This window comes from Hylobates moloch, unplaced genomic scaffold (assembly GCF_009828535.3).
Source record: "Hylobates moloch isolate HMO894 unplaced genomic scaffold, HMol_V3 SCAFFOLD_14, whole genome shotgun sequence".
NCBI classification, from domain to species: domain Eukaryota; kingdom Metazoa; phylum Chordata; class Mammalia; order Primates; family Hylobatidae; genus Hylobates; species Hylobates moloch.
The window spans coordinates 4483665-4498066 of NW_026652289.1; the positions used below are offsets into that span (position 1 = coordinate 4483665).

The 14402-nt window shown below is 49.1% G+C and overlaps 1 protein-coding gene across 1 annotated transcript in view; it reads left to right on the forward strand.

Annotated features, from left to right (window-relative positions):
* The first annotated feature begins 2422 nt into the window (after positions 1–2422).
* The window catches only part of PRDM15 (PR/SET domain 15), a 72831-nt gene continuing 60851 nt past the window's right edge, over positions 2423–14402 (forward strand). Inside the window, exon 1 of the mRNA XM_032174678.2 lies at positions 2423–2492. The gene's annotated coding sequence lies outside the window, so the exon portion shown is untranslated. The remainder of the gene's footprint in view (positions 2493–14402) is intronic.

Consider the following 14402-nt stretch of genomic DNA (forward strand, 5'->3'; position numbering starts at 1 on the left):
GCCTCGTCGCCGAGGGCCCCGGGGATGTCATTATCCCCCGCCCTCGGGTACAGCCCATGCAGGTCGCACGGGAGGGTCCCTGGACCCCCACCCCCGCGTTTGGAGAAGCTGAGTCCTGGTGATGGGGTCTCCCAGACCCCATGTGCCTTATTTTCGTAAGCCTTTTGGTGGCAGAGAGAAGGTAGCGAGGTGGATGGACAGGTGACGCGTACCTAGCCGGGGTGGGTGGCCGTGCGGGGACGGGGCGTGCCCGGCCGCTCAGGTGAGGCCCGCCTCGCGCGGACAGGTGGGGACGGGGGCCACGCGCGGCCTCCGGCTAGAGGGGAGGTGTTCACGCAGGGGTTAGCCTTGAGAAAATAGAAATGAAAACTCATGGAAATAAATACTCCTGTCTGGTGGTTAGAGTTATCACCCATTTACCTTTCTTAACCCCCTAATGTAGTGGGATGGGTTTTTTTCCCCACAAATGCTTAGAAATTGCCTCTTACCCCCAAGTCCCCAAAGGGAGTTTAAAACGGTAGAAACAAGTGTGTGATCAGAGACACGTGGACCTGTGTGTGTATTTAAAGCTGCCAACACTCGTTTTAAAAAAACCACATTGGCTTAAGCCAGACTCAAGTGAATTTGGAGAACCCAGCTTGGTTCCTGCAGGGTGAGATGTGAAGGAACCACTGGTTTTGTGATGAACCTTAAAAGGTAGCAGTGACAGTTCTCCTTGGAGAATGCAGTGATGTCGACACTTGATAAGGGCGGTGATCCCTCCCCGGTGCACACACCACTACCGTATTTTGTTTCAAGCTCAAACATTTTCACGTGTTCCACGTTTTCACTGCTTCACTCCTTCCCCAGATTTCCTGACATCGCTGCCTCACGGTGAACGATTAAGAAATAGTAGCTCTATAATTTAGATTTTCAAGAGCAAAAACACCATTTTTTTAATAGTTTATTTTTCTTCTTATATCTGTGATTCATACTTTTTGCCGCAAAGTAGCCAGCAAAGAATAAACTAATATGTTCCATTTTGGAAGCAGGCGGGACAGTTATTTCTCCAGAAGACAAATAAATAAATTTAAAAATCAACTGTAGTTGGAAGGCTGCTAGCTTGTCTTAGAATAATTATATTTGACAAAGAACTCTGTTCACTTAGGACGTGGCTCTCATATCATTTTCGATGTCATTATCTGTACAGAAGGCCAGGAAAGAACAGTCCTGCCATTTTGCAGATTGAAGGGAGATTTAAGGCATCTGTGTCTTCCACCCGTGCGCTCAGAGGTTGGGATGGTGAGCGGTGACTTAAATGCTTTTTCAGACTCTGTTCCTCATTTGCAAAGTGTGAATGGCCCTGCTCAGCTCCCCTCACAGTGCTGGTGTGTGCAGATATTCATTCATTCGGCCATTCATGCATTCTTGCCACCAGTGTTTACTGAACACCTGTTACGTGCCCCGCGCTGTAGTGAATGGAGAGAGGGCTGCACCTGGGGGACCTAATGTTCTGGGCAGGGGAGTGGAGGTGGTGTAGACAGCAAATCATAAAACTCTCAGGTAAGACGATGGGAAGACCATGAAGAAAGGAAGGAGGGCGGGCAGGGGATGGGGCACTCAGGGGCTGGGACTAGAAGGGGCTGTCTGAGGAGGGGCCACAGTGGAGACCAGTGCTGTGAGGGAGCCTCTGGTGGAGGTGGGTGCGGTGGTGCCTGCCCCCACCAGGCGGATAGTGGCAAATGCAAAGGCCCTGGGATGGGATGAGCCCAGTATGGGACAGGCCAGTGTAGCCATGGAGGTGGGGCAGCAGGGGCCGTGCACCAGGCAGAGATTTTATTCTGACTGCCTTGTGGATGCCGCTGAGGGCCTTTGAGCAGTGGTGGCAGAGTCTGCATCTTTTGGCTGTGTGTGGGGAATGGAGCTGGCATCACTGGAATCCAGGCCCTGCGTGATTCCACTCCACAGAACACGGAGGCAGAAGGGGAGATGGGGCAGGACAGAGCCTAGTTCCAGAGCCAGGCAGGCCTGCTGCTGGTTTGGTTGGAAATGCATGGTGGGTGACTGGAGCTGCTATTTACTGAGGTGCAGGTAACCTGAGGCATTCAGGGGCCCTGTAGACCAGACATCTTCAAACTCTCCCTCAGAGTGGGAGAAGAGCCTGCCCCGGGGCCACATCCACTCCTCAAAAGGCTCCTCCTAAGGAAAGGTCCCTCCTCTTGCAGTCATGGCCCTGGGGTGTGGGAACTGCGGGGTCCCAGCAGATGTAAGGGTGTTGGGGAATGGCTCCCCCGTGGGCCACAGGTCTGCAGCAGCTGCGGGAGCCTCTACACCAGCGGTGTTCATGGTGATCGTTGATGACAAGTTGATCTTGGATGAATTCAGGCTCAGAACTCAAGAGGATGTGGCATTGGGGGACTCTGCTGTGACCAAGCCCCTTCTGCTCCCATCTCCTTATTTCTGGAACCAGCTTCTCTGTGCTCACATTTCTAGAAAAAGGAATAGGGACAGAGGTGAGCATTTGTCCATGCTATGTGAACTGATTAGGGGAAAAAAGCTCTTTCTATTAAACACAGCTTTTATGTTAGAAGATGGTTTATCAAAGCGTAGACTATTTCTGTTTTGATTAGTGGTGTTCCAATTGTTGTCATACCACGAAAAGGAGATACGTTTCAATGGTGGACCGCATATACGATGCTGGTCCTTTAAGATGATAGTACCTCATTTTTACGGTACCTTTTCTATGTTTAGATAAGCAAATACTTACTATTATGTTACAGGTACCTACAGTATTCTGTTAGTTAAGTGCTGTACAGGTTTGTAGCCTAGGAGTCATAGGCTGGGCCGTATAGCCTAGGTGTGTAGTAGGCTATACCATCTAGGGTTGTGTATGTACACTCTATCATGTTTGCACAACTACAAAATCCCATAGCAATGCATTTCTCAGAATACTGTCATTAAGCAACACGCGACTGTACTGTGGTGATTCAGGAGATGTTAGCACAATCCTATGGTTGTAGAAAATCAAGACGAATTCAATTTATATGCATGTTTGTGTTGCAGAAAGTTACAGTAGGGTGAATCAATAGAGTAATTTCAATCATGAATATATAATGTTGGGTTTACATTGTAGTAACAGAAATAGGAGTTCCTAGAGGAAGAAGTGTATGCTTCCTGGCCTTAAAGAAGAGCTTGTTCATGTGCGTTGTGAGTGGATGGCCATGGCTGTCACGTCGTCATGCCTCGATTCTAATAGATATATTTACAAGAGTGAGATGGCAGCTTTATTTTAACTCGGTATTTACAGTATGCTGGAAATGATGTCCCTTGCAGCTGTTTAAAACAGGGATTAACAGTTTATACTGTCAGCTGAGATGCAGGGAGTAGCGTTTTAGGAAACATTTTCATGGGGATACTGGCAAAACTCAAAGAGCCTGGCTGCTCCTGGTTCCAGGCGTCAGGTGGAGCTACCGTCCGGGGCCTGGGAGGGCGAGGGGCCGCCAGGATGCCAGCTTGGGAGTTGGGGGTGGCAGGTAAGTGCTGCATCTAGAGGGATGGAGGTCTAGGTAGCCAGCTTGCGGTACCCTCTGTGGAGGCTCTGGAGGGGAGGTGCAGACAGCAGAGGGGCTTAGGAGGGAGCACGCAGTGAGAGGGACCCTCCAGGGCAGAAGGGGTTTCCAGAGGAGGCAGTAAGGATGGCTTTGGGTGGAGAGGAGCCTGGATTGGGCGGGGACCCTGCTGAAGCCACTCATCCTACATGAATCCCACTCAGAGCAGGAGAAGCCAAGATCAGCGATCCTCCCATCTTGGCACCCCAAAGTGCTGGGATTACAGGTGTAAGCCTGTCCTGGAGTCCTCCAAGCGTGTGGGGTCTGATGAGCACAGACGGCTCAGCTCTTCCTTGCTTCCATACCCTTACATAAAACTGGAGCTCGACTTTCTCCGAGAGGATGCTTTTCTTTGCCTGAGATGCACCATCTGTTACTGGCTCCGTTTGACCGATCTCCTTGTTCAGCATGGTCCAGGTCTCCACTTGACAGCTCTGAGTGTTGACCTACTGCAAACATCATCAGTAAACCTTGACTAAGTGATGCAGCTCGTGGCAAACTCATTGTGAGTTCAGGGTCCTTAAGTCTTGATGTGGGTGGGGCCTGCAGGATGCAAATGCGGTTCGACTTTAACTGCCCACTCACTGGACCAGAGTCTGCTTTTGAGAAGGGGTGTTTCAGGTGTCTCATAACCCTCTGGCCTCTGGCCTTTTGTAAGTTTCAAAAAAAAAAAAAAAAAAAAAATATATATATATCTATATATATATCTATATATATATATAGATATATATATATACATGCTACTTAGTTATAGTAGGTTTGTCTTTTATTGTGACCAAAAACATAAATGTTATTTTAGCACCACGTTAGGCAAGAGGTTAACAGGGTCCTTGTTCTGAGCAGGCCGCCTTAACTCTGACTGTTAGCTGGTCCCGTCATCTGGATTCCTCTTGTCTCCCTGGGTCCCTATCCCCCAGTACATCTGACTTCTCCAGGCTTTGCTCTCTGCCTGTTCTCATTCTTTCCGCTTTTTAAAATACGCTAAACCAGCACTCACAGCCTCTCCACCATCCGAGCCCTGTAGGGTCGCACAAGCCTCATCATTAAGTAGGAATCAGTCCTCCCACCCCCCCTTTTTTTTTTTTTGTTAAGCAAACACAGGACAGCCAGTTAGGGCAGCCATCAGTGTGGTAGAGTCTACACTACCTCAGTTTGCTTTTTTTTTTTTTTTCCGAGACAGAGTCTTGCTTCGTCACCTAGGCTGGAGGGCAGTGGTGGGATCTCCATCTCGTCTCACTGCAACCTTGGCTCACTGCAACCTCTACCTCCTGGGTTCAAGCAATCTTCCCACCTCAGCCTCCCGAGTAGCTGTGACTACAGGCATGTGTCACCATGCCTGGCTAATTTTTGTGTTTTCTGTAGAGATAGGGTTTCTCCATGTTACTCAAGCTGGTCTCAAATTCCTGGGCTTCAGCAATCCCCCCGCCTTGGCCCCCAGAGTGCTGGGGTGACAGGTATAAGCCACCGCGCCCAGCACAGTTTCCATTTTTAAGATGGTAGAGGCCACACCTTTCTCTCCCTCTTAAAGAACCAGATGTGAAAATGAGAAATATGGATGTCATCTTTGATGAAACTAAGAGGTTCAGAAAGTGAGAATGGAGAAGCAATCGTAAACAGTACAAGGAAATGGCAGGGCTGAAGGCCCAGTCAGTGCACAGCATCAAAGCAGGGCACAGAATTTCAGGTCACGGGAGCTAGAACAAAAATTCTGAAAGATTCTGGAGGTAGAGAGCTGCACAGAGGAGATTTGCTGGCAGGAAAGACACCAGATGCATCAGCCACAACGCTGGAAGCTGATGGACCATGGAGTCCTTCCTTGGACATTGGGTGTTCAGAGTGGAAGTGACCAGTGGCCGTGTACCCAGGCAGCCTAACTGAGGTGTGAGGGTAGAATAAGGACATTCACAGACATGACAAATCCTCCCACAAGATATACCCCCATGCGCCCTCCTACGGAAACTACAGGAAAATGTGCTTTCCGGATCTGAGGAGTAGACCAAGGAAAGGAGAGCAACGAGGCTCCAGGCTCAGGAAACAGCTTCACATGCAGGAGAAGGAACCAGGCGCCCCCAGGCTGATGTGGAAGGAGAGGCCCAGGATGCAGCTGGTGTCAGACCTTGAGGGCATGGGACAAGGAGGGGAGGTGCTAGGAAACACAGCTGAACCCGTGGTCCATCTTGTTGGTCTGACCCGGTGAAAAACTGTAAGGAGAAGCAATCGCAGGGTGCGGGAAGTTATAGACATGGGTGTCTTCCCCTCCTACCACCACCAGCAGCAGAACCTGTGCACGTGCGGCGCACAAAACCTGCACATGGGCAGCAAAGACAAGCCGCGTGCATATGAAGCCACCTAGCGCAGTTCTATAAACTGACTATAAACCCCTTTCTCTCTAATCTTATTCCTCGCTAAATACGGTGCTTTCTTCCAGCCGAATCCAGTGGTTCCGCGTGCCCAGGAGCGTGCATTTTGCGCTCTCTTTGGCCCTCACCGCCCACTGACCTCCTGCACCACCTCCTCTGCCCCGCACAACGGTAGCAAACAAAATGTGTGCCCAGCATGTTGAATGTTTCCGACACAAAGAGATGATACATGTTTGAGATGATGGATATCGCTTATTCCCCGATCTGATCACTATCCATTAGAAGCATCAGTTTGTACCCCACAAATAGGTACAATTGATTATGTGTCAAAATAAAAGTATAAGAAAAAAAGGCCTAAGCAAATATAACAAATCAATTAAAGTTATTGATGATGAAGTTGTTTAAGTTCATTTCATCATTTCTTTTGAAGAAAAAAATGTATTAATAATGAACTTGTTAGGGCAGTGAATATTTTCAGAGTCATAATATATATATTGATTTAACTATAATCATCCTGGGGAATGAGGGGAGGAGAAGAGAATGTAAGTAAGCTAGCCCTTCATCTGCCATAAGAAGTAAAAATGCAAGATCCAACTTTGAGAAGTGAGGGATCTCAGAGAAGCGTGTTATTTTGAGGTGTAGGAGCAGATACAGCAGAAAGAGGCTTGAATGGCCACCCTGGGGAATGGGATAGCAAATGGGGAAGGGGAAAGGGGCACTTTTTGTTTTTTAAAGCTGTTTATATAGATACCATTTGGATGAAACCAAGAGGTTCAGAAAGTGACAAAAAAGAAGAAATCATAAAAGAAATACTCTTAAGAAAACATACTATTTCTAGCTATATAATAGCTATTTGCTTTATTTTAGAGAAGACAAAAAGAAAGACTTGGACATAAAAGGCCCGATGTTCCATTGCATCCTGGGGCCTTCCTGGCAGATGGGCGGGGCTGGGCCAAGGGGGGTTCTGGTCGTGTCACGTAGGTGTGCGCAGGTGGAGGCCGGCATGCTACAGGAGAGTCTGTACTCAGCAGGGCCGGTCAGAGCACCCGTGTGTCCCTATGTGCTGAGCCTGGTGCTGGAGAGGTGATGAAACGCAGCAGGTCTGGAGGAGCAGCAGCCATCCCCAGGAAGGAGGCTGCGGATTGGCTGTCAATGGTAACAGCAGAGGACCATTGTTAGTTTCTGTCGTGTTTCAAGACACGTGGAGAGGGACAGTGGGCTTCTCATGTCTACTTTCGTGACCCACTGTTGGCCTACAGGTCCCAGATTGGGAACCAGAGGGTCAGTGAGCGGCTCTGGGAAACATCTCTAGGCAATGAGGTGTCCGACACTGAGCCAGTGAGCCCTGCGAGTGCAGGCCTGCGATGCAATCCTGCCCTACTTCCTGGTGGGCTCACTCCAGTAGGGAAGGAAGGATATGGGCCCAGACAGGGACAGCCTGTGGCTTTAACAATGGCAGCTGCTGCTCAAGAGGGACAGTGGCGGGGAGGGTGACCTCAGGCAGAGGCAGAGGTGGTGGTGCAGGAGGTCAGGGGGGTGAGGGTGGGGGTAATGGAGAGCCAAAGAGAGTCCCCCAAACACTCTTGGGGCATGCGGAACCCCTGGATGAGGCTGGAAGAAAGCATTGTATTTAATGGGAAATAAGATGAGAAAGAAAGGGAGTTACCGCCGGCTTGTAGAACGCATGCCTTTTAACTGCTGGGCAGCAGGCAGTGAGGAGTGGTTGCTGTATTGTGCCATTTCATCACAGCCTTGGAAGCTGGGTGAAAAACCTCTGTCTACCCATCTGTATCTGTGTTTTATCTACATGTCTGTGTCTGTGTTTTATCTGTATGTCTGTATCTGTGTTTTATCTGTATGTCTGTATCTGTGTTTTAACACTGCTTTATGAGATAGTAACAATGAACTGAAATTTGGAAGTTGTGCCAGCTGAAAGGCACTTGGTGAGTACTAGGCCACCCCTCTTATTGTAAGGTAAGGAAACAGAGGCCCTTGGAGGGGCCATAACTCACCTGAGGTCTCTCTCATCTGGTAAACAGCAGAGGCAGACTCACACCCTGGGCCTGGTGTCTAGTCCTCTATCTTGCAGCAAAGCCAGGCCCTGCCCCTTTGCTGACCCCGGGAGGCTGCAGTGTGGACCATCCTTCTTTAGCACGTTCATCAGCGTGTGCCAAAAGTGCTCTTTGCCCAAATAAATTCGGGAACCTGCTGGACAGAACACATCTCGGCAGAGATTTTTGTTGAAGGACTTTTCGGGGCCTCTCCTGTGCTGGTGTGTGTCGTGACTCCAGAGTGGGAATCTGCAGGGTGTCACAAACTGACTTAGTCAGAGTCCCTCTCCACCCACCCGCTAGCCCCCTGAAGCCCACCCACAGCATTTTTCAGGACGGTTCTGCAGCACATATTTTTGAAAATATGTTTGCTTTTTCCATTAGTGGGTTTTCCCTGAGTGCTTTTAATATTGTCACGAGGGCACGTGCCCAGTGGGAAAGATGCTCCTCCTCCTTCAACAAAAACTCCCTGAGCCTCCAGACCAGGGCTGGCTTCTGAGCACTTGAGATGTGCCTGGTCCAAATTAAGAAGCTGAAAGGGTAGAATACACACTGGATTGCTAAGGCTTAGTATGAAAAAATTCCTTAATACTTTTTTTATATTGTATTTTTTCTGTGTTTATATTAATAGATGTTGACATAATATTTTGGGTGTACTGGATTAATAAAATGTTACTAAAATTACATATGTGAATCTGAGCAAGAATTTTTATGGCTTAAACCCAGATTGTTCTAAAGTTTATATGGAAAGGCAAAGGAACTAGAATAGAATGGCTGGAACAACTTTGCAAAAGAAGCATAAAGTGGGAGGAACCATTCTGCCCTGCTTTGAGACTTGACTAAAGCTACAGTCATCAAGACTGCATTGACCGGGCTCTGCCGAGCATGGTGCTGCTGGAGAGATCAGTGGATTAGAAGGGAGACCCAGGCATAGATGCTCGTAAGTGTGGGCGCCCGACTTTGACAGAGGCGCAGAAGCCAGTCAGCAGTGCTGAGGCCATGGGGCATTGTAGACAAAAAGGTGGACCTCAGCCTCAGCCTCTCAGCTTATACAAAAATTAATTCAGATTGGATAACAGATTTAAATGTAAGATGTATACTTATAAGACTTTTCTAGCTGGGCCTGGTGGCTCACGCCTGTAATCCCAGCACTTGGGAGGCCGAGGTGGATAAATGGCTTGAGCCTAGGAGTTCAAGACCAGCTTTGGCAACATGGAGAAACCCCGTCTCTACTAAAAATGCAAAACTAGCCAGGCGTGGTGGTGCATGCCTGTGATCCCAGCTACTCCAGAGGCCGAGGCAGGAGAATCACTTGAACCTGGGAGGCGGAGGTGGTGGTGAGCCAAGATCGCACCATTGGACCCCAGCCTGGGCAACAACAGTGAAACTCCATCACGTCTCAAAAAAAAAAAAAGAAAAAAAAATAGCCGGTGATGTGTGCCTGTAGTCTAACAACTCAGAAGGTTGAGGCAGGGAGATCGCTTGAGCCCTGGAGGTGGAGCTTGCAGTGAGCCGAGATCGCGCCGCTGCACTCCAGCCTGGGCGACAGAGTGAGACTCCCTCTTCAAAACAAAGACTTTTCTAAGAAACATAGGAGAAAGTCTTTGGAACCTTGGGCTTGGCGAAGAGAGGTCTTAGATGTGATAACCAGAAGCATAGTCTGTGAAAGGTAAGGTCGATCCACTAGACTTCAACAACATTAAAAACCATTGCTCTGCAGAAGACCCTTAAACTGGGAGTGGGAGGAATGGAAAGATAAGCCCCAGACAGGGAGAAAATACTTGCAAACTACACGCGACAAAGCATCTAGATATACAGATAAGGAACTCTCAAGCACAACCGTAAAATAACCCTGTCAGTCCAACTAGAAAATGGGCAAGAGGGCTGGGCGCAGTGGCCCATGCCTGGAATCCCAGCACTTTGGGAGGCCGAGGCTGGTGGATCACGAGGTGAGGAGTTTGACACAGCCTGGCCAACATGGTGAAACCCCATCTCTACTAAAAATACAAAAATTAGCCAGGCATGGTGGTGGGCACCTGTACTCCCAGTTACTTGGAGGCTGAGGCAGGAGAATTGCTTGAACCTGGGAGGTGGAAGTTGCAGTGAGCCGAGATCACGCCACTGTACTCCAGCCTGGGCAACAGAGTGAGACTCCATCTCAAAAAAAAAAAAAAAAAGAAAAAAGAAAAAGGAAAATGGGGAAAAGATGCAAAGAGACCTTTTATTGAAGAGGATTTATTAATATTAATACATGTGGCCTACAAGCACATGAAAAGATGTTCAGCGTCTTTAGCCACTAGGGAAATGCAAATTAAAACCACAAGGAGACACCACTTCACATCTGCCAGAACGACTAAAATAAAAAAATAGTGACCCCCCAGATGCTGGTGAGGCCGCCAAGAAACTGAATCTCTCCTGTGTTGCTGGTGGGAGGTGCAAAGTGCTGCCGCCTCTCTGGAAAACAGCCTGTCAGTTTATTAAAAAACGAAACATCCTCCTACCAGATGACCCAGTCATTGCACTCCTGGGCATTTATCTCGGAGAAATGAAAACATGTACAAAAAAACCTGTACACGATTGCTCCTAACAGCTTTATTTGTAACAGCCCCATGTGGGAAAAATTGCAAGCGTCCTTCCGTGAGTGAGTGAATTGCTAAACAAATGGTAATGCACTCGAACCATGGAATATTATTCAGCAATATAAAGGAATGAGCTTTTGATAGAGGCAACATCCTGGAGGGATCTCAAGGGCATTATTTCAGTTAGAAAAAACCAATCTCAAAGGTCACAGACTGTCTGATTTCATTTATATGACATTCTTTTTTTTTTTTTTTTTTTTTTTGAGACAGTGTTGCCCAGGCTGGAGTGGATCTCATCTCACTGCAGCATCCACCTCCCGGGTTCAAGTGATTCTCCTGCCTCAGCCTCCCGACTAGCTGGGATTACAGGCACCCGCCACCATACCCGGCTAATTTTTGTATTTTTAGTAGAGATGGGGTTTTGCCATGTTGGCCAGGCTGGTCTTGAACTCCTGACCTCAGGTGATTCACCTGCCTTGGCCTCCCAAACTGCTGGGATTACAAGCATGAGCCACTGTGCCCAGCCTATGGGACATTCTTGAAATGACAAAATTATACAGATGGAGAACATTTTCTCCAGACATGTGTCTTTTAAAATCACGAAGCTTTCATTTCCTCATATTTCAAAACCAGTAGCTTTTTCTAAACCTCCTCAGCCTTTGCAGATCATATTAATAAATAATCCTCAAAACTGTTTTTCAAGCTGGGCACAACGGCTGTACTCCCAGCTATGTGGAGGCTGCGGCAGGAGGGTGGCTTGAGCCTAGGAGTTTGAGGCTGTAGTGCGCCGTGTTCACGCCTGTGAAAAACCACTGCGCTCCAGCCTGGGCAACATAGTGAGACTCTGTCTCTTCAACATGTTTGTTTCACCTGTTCTGCTGAAGTGTGTAGAGCCTCAGCTTGCTTTCCTTTCGCTGCTTTCAGGACCCTTTGCACAAAACTTTTCCTGGGGGAACCAGGAGAATCTGCCCCCAGCCCTGGGGAAGATTGTGAACAGAGGAAGTCAGGGCTAGGGTAGAGAGGAGTTGCGTCTTAACTCCTTTCAGTGTTAGGGAGTTTGACTACCGGCGCAGCAGAGGCCCCTGAGTGGCTGCCTTCTGCAGGGTCACTCTGTGTGTGAATAGAAAATCTGTGTAAAACTCAGATGGTCAGTGAGGTTTCTGGGCTTTCTGAGCTGAGGGCGTCGGGCATCTCCCCACATCTCAGAGCTCAGCACAGAAAGGAGTCCCCACTCCCTTAGCCCTGCCTGGGGAGGTTACCCTCCCAGGCAAGCAGGTTGTGGTTGAACCCATCCACCCATCTGGTAACAACAGAAAGTTCGGATTCCTTGTTCTAGACCTTTCCCTGTTTGTACTGGGAAGGGAGTGAATAGGGTCTCCCCAGGGAGTGGAGGTGTCTGGCTTCTCCCCGGGAATCAAGATGCGGGTCAGGTGGTCCAGCCGGATCTGGGCTCTGCCAGCCCTCTCTGGCTTCCCCTGTGCAGGCCCCGGTCGCACCCTCTGTTGTGTGGTGTGTGTGGAAGGGGAGAAGCGTTGTGCTCGTTCTGCTGCCCCAAATGAACAGCCCTTCAACACCAACTGGCCATGGCAGGTGTCCCACGAATATCTGGACAGGAAATGGACTTCGTTGTGTTTGAGCTGGTAAGATGCTCTCGTGGGTGCCAGGCTGCAGATTCCAAGAATAGCATCGTTGGCTTGCAAGGTTTCTTCAGTAGCACAGGCTTTGTTTGAACTTTCTTTCGAGTACATGAGCTGGGAAACCCGTAGACAGGCTTAGTGTCAAGTGGAGGGAAGGCAGCGGCCTGGCCAAAGCCAGACCAGGGTGGTCCCTGGAGGCCACTAAGGAGAGAGACCCCAGGCCGGGGCCACCTCCTGTCTTGGGCTGGGGATGGCAGAGGCCAAGCGCAGGTCATTGTGGTAGCATTGGAACCTTGCTAGGTGCTTTGTAAATATCGAAAGCAATGATATAAAAGTTTAAAATCCCTTTTTATATGGAACGTGTAAAATTTCTCTTCCAGATCTTAGTGCTAATCTAACTAAACTTCTGAAGTTTCTTGGCATAACTTGTGCAAATGAAACATTTGAAACTTTCCAACCACTCTTAATTATCTGGAGGTGAGGAAGGTGTCAGGTCAAAAGATTTATCAGGGCTCTCTTGTACATAGGGTGCTACATACAAAATACATAAGAATTGAACAAAGGGAGTGAGTGGAAAAGTCACTTCTAAGCTTCTGTCTTTCATGGTTAAAGATCTAGTAGAGGCTGAGCGTGGGGTCTCGTACCTGTAATCCAAAGTGGGAGGCTGAAGCAGGAGGATCGCTTGAGGCCAGGAGTTTGAGACCAGCCTGGCCAACATAGTGAAACCAAATCTCTACAAAAAATTAAAAAATTAGTTGGGCATGGTGGTGCGTGCCTGTAGTCCCAGCTACTTGAGAGGCTGAAGCTGGAGGATCGCAGGAGGTCACGAGTTTGAGGCTATAGCGAGCTGTGATGGGACCATTATACTCCAGCTTGGGTGACAGAGCAAGACCGTCTCAAAATAAAATGAAAGAAAATAAATCTAGCAGAAAAAACAGACCATGTGCATGGCATTATGTGAAACTGAGATAGTGGTTTAGGAAGAGTCACCTTTTTGGGGGGATCACAGAGGATGTGAGAGTAATTGAAGGGAGAAAGGTGTCAGGGAGGGTGAGGTTGGGGCTCTGTCTTGAAAGATGGTGGAACCCCCGTGGTGGACTGAGGGGAAGTGGCTGTGCCTGGGGTGGACCTCGCGTCCGCAGCCTGGGGTGTGTTAGGGGGTGTACCAGGAAGTGGCAGATTCTCTTATCAGACATCAGCCTGTCCCGTGTGCCGGTGCCGAGGAGGGTCCAACTATATTCCACTGTGCAAGGCTGCCACAAGTCTTGCCCTCTTGGCCGTTGAAGTGTGGTGGGAGAGACATGAGATCGGTCACACACAGGCATGGCTACATGGGTGACAGTGCTGTAAAGGAAATCGCAGAGCGCTTTTAGAAAGCATGCCACACTTTGGACAGGTGGATCAGGGAGACCCTCCCTGAAGAAGTGACATTAAGCTAAGACTGAGGAGTGAGCAGGCATGGCAGAGAGGGCTGGGGAGTGAGGAGTGAGCAGGGGAGTGGGGAGTGGGGACTGAGGAGTGAGCAGGCTTTGCAGAGAGGGCTGGGGAGAGGGCCAGCCTTGGGGGGGCGAGCACGTGCAAAGGTCCAGAGGCAGGACCCAGCTTGGCGTTCCGGGAAGCGCGGCTGGAGAGGGTGGGGGTGGGGAGGTGGGGTGAGAAGGCTGCCGAGAAAGGCAGTGCCTGGTCACGTGCAGGAGTTTGGGTTTTGTTCCTGGGACAGTGGGAAGCCAGTGAAGCTTCAGGCCGGCAAGCGATGTGATTGGATTCATGTTCTAGAAGAACCGCTCTGCAGTGTGCAAGATGGGTTGGCGGCCCAGGCAGTGGAGGAAGAGTTGTCTGGAGACCCTTGCAGCCTTACCGGTGGGAGAAAGTGGGCTGTGGCCAAGGGAGGTAGTAGGGGAGGCTGCAGGTAGTGGGTGTGATGGGCAGGTGTGAGAGGGAGGCGAGAGAGGTCACAGCGGTTCCAGGTCTCTTTGACAAGCGCATCCTAAGATGTAGGAGGTGGAGGCAGAGAGACTTCGTCAGGAGCGTCCAGATGTTTTTACTTTTGACATGTTGGTTTTTGGGTTGCCTGTTGCCTTCTGAATGAAGATGCAAATGATTTTCCTTTTATAGGTTGTGTTTTTGGTGACAAGTTTAAAAACTGTGGCTTGCCCTAGAGCCCAAAGATTTTCTTTTTTTTTTTTTT